This window comes from Apium graveolens, chromosome 3 (assembly GCF_009905375.1).
Source record: "Apium graveolens cultivar Ventura chromosome 3, ASM990537v1, whole genome shotgun sequence".
Classification (NCBI taxonomy): Eukaryota; Viridiplantae; Streptophyta; class Magnoliopsida; order Apiales; family Apiaceae; genus Apium; species Apium graveolens.
The window spans coordinates 52,267,275-52,273,274 of NC_133649.1; positions in this window are offsets into that span (position 1 = coordinate 52,267,275).

The following is a 6,000-nucleotide window of genomic DNA, read 5'->3' on the forward strand; positions in this document are numbered from 1 at the left end:
ACAAGGAATTAATCTCAAATTAATTATCACAAATTTAGAATAAATTCGACATGAACTTTTTCTATTTTTGCAATAATTAGAATCAAATGCTAAACGCGATTTGAGATTAAGTTCTAGGGATTTTAATCCGCTAGATTGTTACACAAGAGCAAGATAAAGATTTCTAGTGGATTGGATTTAACTTTACAATCTAGAAATTTAATCTTGAAGTATGCAGATGAAAATATGAAATATTTCTTCTTGTTTTTCTTTTCTGCTTTGTTCTTGACTTCTGTGTTCTGGATTATTGAGTTGCTGCTTCTCTGCTTCTTTTTAATCAACAACCGAATAGAATTGAATTGGCATGACAATCCTATAGCTGGCAAGACTTTCGGTAGGACAATGGATTGAACTAGCAAGACAATCTGAATGAACTAGCATGACAATCAGAATGAACTAGCAAGACAATCTGAATGAACTAGCATGACAATCAGAATGAACTAGCAAGACAATCCTTCTCCTAGTGTAACTTTCGGTGAGACTATTGAAAATGGCCTAGCATGACAATCGGTATGACAATCCTGATTGTCATGCTAGTTCATTTTCAATTGTCTTGCTGATTTAATGCAGATTTTAATCCAATTTAAATTCTGAAAATTCCTAAAATTAATTCAGAATTAATTAATCAATTAATTCAATTAATAAATAAATTATTCTTCGCAGATATAATTTATTTTCTTAATTAAATTAGATGACTTAATTAATTAATAGAGAATTAATTCTAGTCTTCAACAGCACCCATCCTTCTGCAGATCTTCTGAAAATCACTGAAAATTATGAATCAATTCCACCACTTCAATGTTGACACTCGATGTACTGTCTGGTTCATGAGTGACTAACTTCCGTGACGTTTCTTCATGTCTTGACTTTGACACTTTGATTTTCTTCAGATTAAATCCTTGTAATTAATGATACTCTGACGAGATCTCTGTCACTCCACGATCTTGATTTATATCACTGAGGCATGATCAACTTCTTGAACTTCTTCCAGTGAATTAACTCCTCAAGTCTGTAGATGAACCTTGTTTCTGAATCCTTTGACAGATATTACTTTGCGAGATCTCTCTGACGGTCGATCCACTATTTACTTATTATATTCTTATTTGAGTTGAGTTGAATCCTCGAATATACAAATAGGCATATGACATATGACTTACAGATAGTCTTGCTAGCTATTGGGATTGTCTTGCTAGTTCAAAAGGATAGTCTCACCGAATGTCCTACCAGCTAAAAGGATTGTCATGCCAGCTCTATTCAAGTCTGTTGATTTGTTAAAAAGGAAAGCAGCAGAACAGAAGTAAAAACAACACAACACAACAGAACCCGAGAAAAAGAAGAAAAAGAAGCAGAACAAATTTTTCATCTTCTCTGCTAATTTCAAGACATAATTTCTAGTTTGTAAAGTTAAATCCAAACCACTAGAAATCTTTATCTTGTTCTTGTGTAACTATCTAGCGGATCAAAATCCCTAGAACTTAATCTCAAATTACGTTTAGCATTTGAATCTTTTTATTGCAAAAATATAAAAAGTTCATGTCGAATTTATTCTAGATTTGTGATAATTAATTTGAGATTAATTCCTTGTAATCGATACAGTTGTTGTAACACCTTTCAAGTTTAATAATATTCTTATTTAACTTGAATTTTGTTTCAATTTTTATTCCGCATTTTATTCGATTATTCGGTACTGTTTGTATTCAACCCCCCCTTTTACAAACACATTGGGACCTAACAATTGGTATCAGAGCCTTCTGATTAACGAACAAATCAAGATCCTAGACTTTTGTGATTTTTCAACTCCTTGAATTTTTATTTATTCAAAAATTCATAATGACTTCACAAAAAGTTGGAACCGTTAAAATTCCACTATTTGATAAAGAAAATTATGTCATGTGGAAGAAGAAGATGCTCTTGTTTTTACATGTTGCAAATCCCAAATATCTGAAATTGTTAAAGAAGGGTCCAACAACTCCAATGGTTATTGAACCAGAGGTGATAGTAGATGATGTTGTGATTACCAAAGCGAGAACCTATCCAAAAGAGCCTGAGGATTTTTCTCCTGCTGAAAAAGAAGAAGCCTCCTTGGATGCCAGCCTTCAATTAATATTAATTGATTCCCTTGATCCCTTGATGAACAGACATGTGATGAACTGTAAAAATTCCAAACACATGTGGGAAACTATTGAGGTAATTAATGAAGGCACAGAGGAAGTTAGGGAGAACAAGTTAGAGATCTCAACCTCTGAGTATGAATACTTTAAATCCAATCCAGGAGAAGGAATTACTGAAGTGTTTGAGAGGTACAATGTGTTGATCAACAACCTGAACATAAATGGAAAATATTATTCAATCAGGGAGGTCAACAAAAAGTTCCTTTTAACACTGCTAACTCATCTTGAACATAGAATCACTGCCATTAGAGAAGCTAGAGATCTGAGTGAGATTTCTTTGGATAGACTCTATGGTGTGTTAAAAACCTATGAGTTGGAGCAGATTCAGCAAAAGGAAGTCTACGGGAATGATAGAATGGTTAGCACATCTACTGCTCTTGTAGCTGAAGGTCAACAACAACAACAATCTCAACAGTTAGAGAGAATGGTACAGTTTTCCAAGGCTGAGGAAAATGTGTTAGTAGCAGAATATGATCCTCCTACTACAAATCAATCCAGTGATGATTTTTATTCCTTGGAAGAGCTGGAGCAATTGGAAGATGAGTCAATGGCCCAAATTGTCAAGATATTCTCCAATGTCAGATTCAAGAGAAATCCCAAGTTCAAGTACAAGTCCAACTACAACAGATTCCAGACAGGTGGATCTTCATCCTCTAACACCAGTAGTGGTGGATACAAAACAGGGATGGTTGATCGGAGCACCATTAGATGCTATAACTGCAATGAGTTGGAACACTTTGCCACAGAATGCAGGAAGCCAAAGCAAGTAAGGAAGAACTCTTATGATTCAAATCAGAAGAGTAACTCTGAAAGGGCTTACCTGGAAAAGGGAAGAAGCTGGGATGATACTGATAGTGAAGATGAAGAAGAAGGGAATCTTGCTCTTATGGCTATTGATGGAAAAGCTTCATCGTCAAGAAAAGAGGTAAAATATACTGATGCTGAATTAGTTTATCATCTAGGAGGTAACTTAGATTGTGTTCGTCGTGATAATGAACTGTTAAGTTTACAGATCAAAGACCTTGAGAAAGAGGTCAATGAATTAAGACTTGTGCACATTAATCAAGACAAGTTAAAAGAACAAGTATCTTTTCTAGATAATAGAGTTGAATGTTATAGAAAACTCGAAACTATTCTCAAAGACAAGATCACCGGTCTTGAGACTAAGGTTAGAGCCCACTTCAATTCTTGTTCGAAGGCTAAAGAGTTCTACAGTAAGCAAGCTGTTAATCAAAAATCTGGAATAGGTTATGATTATAATGTTGTTATTGGAGAATTAGGCATAAACTCCCCTCCTCATGTCTGTGCTAAAGGGAGGGAAGTACCACATGTGCTTAAGGGTGTTGATGAACCCCTCTATAAAGTATCAATTGCTGAACCATTTGATGCGACCTCTTCTGTTATTCAAGAAGAAATACGTGCTGAAGATCGTGCTAATGAGAAGGTTGTTTCCAAGCCAAGTGTGTCGAAAGTTCCAGTCAAAGTTGTGAAAGCAACTGAGACTAACTCAGACACACATGAGTTGGATAACAAAAATGCCATGTCTACCATGCATAAATTGCCTGCTGTTAATATCTCTCATAAAGCATGTGGTGTTTCTAATTGTATGTCTTGTGCTTTTAATATGATGTATGCTTATTTTAATAATAAGCATGTTTCTAATGATAAGACTACTCCACGTCAGCATGTGAATAACAAGAAGCATGATAAATCTAAGACTGCTAGTCCTTCTAAGGCTAGAAAGGAGACATTTGTGCCTAAGCTTAAACAAAAATTTGTTAAGGCTGTTTACAAGGTCAAATGTTCAGTCATTGAGAAAGTTGAGACCATTAAAGTTAAAAATGTTGTTTTGCCTGACAAAGGACAATTCTACAAGTATGTCGGGCCCAACCATGTTTGGGTTCCGAAGAAGGTCTAATCCATTTGTAGTGCAGGGCATTAAACAGGTGTAACCGGTAGTGTGGATTCTTGACAGTGGATCATCAAGACATATGACCGGAGATAGAACCCTGCTATCAAATGTGGTTGAGAAAGTTGGCCCCCTGGTTACCTTTGGAGATAACAACAAAGGTTTATCTGAGGGATATGGCTGTTTGCAAGCTGGGAATGTTATCATTGTAAATTTGTATATTGTGCTAGGTTATTATCAGGAAGCAGTATCTAACATATAGCACCAGTGACGAGACTTGAGAATATTACGACATATCAGGCACCTGATGCACATTACACTTGGAATTGGACTCTAGTAAGATGTGTACAAGTGTACTCCTGGTTGGTGAGTCAAAAGAGGAAGTCAATGCACCACAGTTCATGGACTTTGCAGCTGCAGATCTATTGGACTATGCAATCTCTTCTTCACAATCTCACTTCAGGTTGGTATGAACTAGTGTGCTACTCAAGCAATCGTCAAGAACATGTTATGACACTCTACCTGAAGTTACAGTTTAATATGAACTAGTAGAGTCGTCATATTAATAACTCTCTTATCACTAGGCACAAACATATTGTTTTATATGTGCAAACAGTTTTAGGAGTAAATCAAACTTCTTTCTACATTAGTGATTTCTTATTTCATGTAAAATCTTTTGAATCACTATTGTACATCATTACTCTCAAAAGATTAAATGTATAATTTTCATTCATTATATATCTTAAGTACATTTTATCTCTCTATTGTCATATGTTCTGTGATACAGGTTCAGTCTCCAATGACTTTCTTTCATTGACAGTCATGAGGTTGAAAACCCACAACATCTATCCCAGACTGTAAAGACAAACACAGAAACAGAACCAACCAACACTCTTTTACCACTAAAATGAAGTATGAGTGAGCGTGAGGGAGATAGTGCCTTAGTGCACCACATAAGGAAGGTTCTGAAGTCAACCCAGCAGCTCTGTCTCCTACATAGATGAGTAGTATTTAAACCGAGACAACTGCTAGCCCTCATACATCTTCTCAAAAAGATGTAATGGCTGAAAAGGCTCAAAAACAGTTACTAGATTCATTCTCTCAAAAGGGTGTGTCTATTAAAATTTGCCTGTCGGCCAGGGTATCCGATGTAGTGTCACCACTTCAAATATAAACAATTCTTGATGCACATGGAAAGGTTACACACACAAAGGATGAGTTGACGGAAACAAGAGTTTCGACCATTTTAAGGTCAGATTCGATTGTTCAAGGTTCGTTAATGGACCAATTGCCTTTACAGGTGTTAGGAGAGTATACTGATCCAAAAGCCATATGTCAGTGGTCAGTGTCTACCTCCCCAGGCTTAAATCCGCTGGATGCATCTGCGGATAGTGGATCTGACATAGGTGCAGATCGGCAACTTGTTGACAATGATTCAGATATTACCTAATGAGTCACAGGAAATGTCTTCACAGACATTAGAAGGGAACTTTGATCTTTATGCTAAACTCGTTGGATCATTGTTTACCTTCCCAGAATTCAAATATGGAACCCTAAAAGGGAAACTAGCAACTTGTAGATTATGACTCAGATTCATCTGACGAGTTTAACAAGGATGGGGATTTGCGAACTCCCATTGCACCACATATGACCTCCTTAAGGATGGCTAAGGTGATTTTCCTTGCAGGTACAGCTGAATGTTGGAGCTATGAGAGGAGTGATACACTTGTGAGAATGAGTGTAAACACGAGTGGAGAGAAGAGTGAAACACATGTGAGGTACACTAAATAGAATCACACACTCACAGTGAGGAAGAAAGAGAAACTACTTGTTATTTCTTTTCCAACCAAGTGAAATATGAGAAACTCCTTCAGACGATGG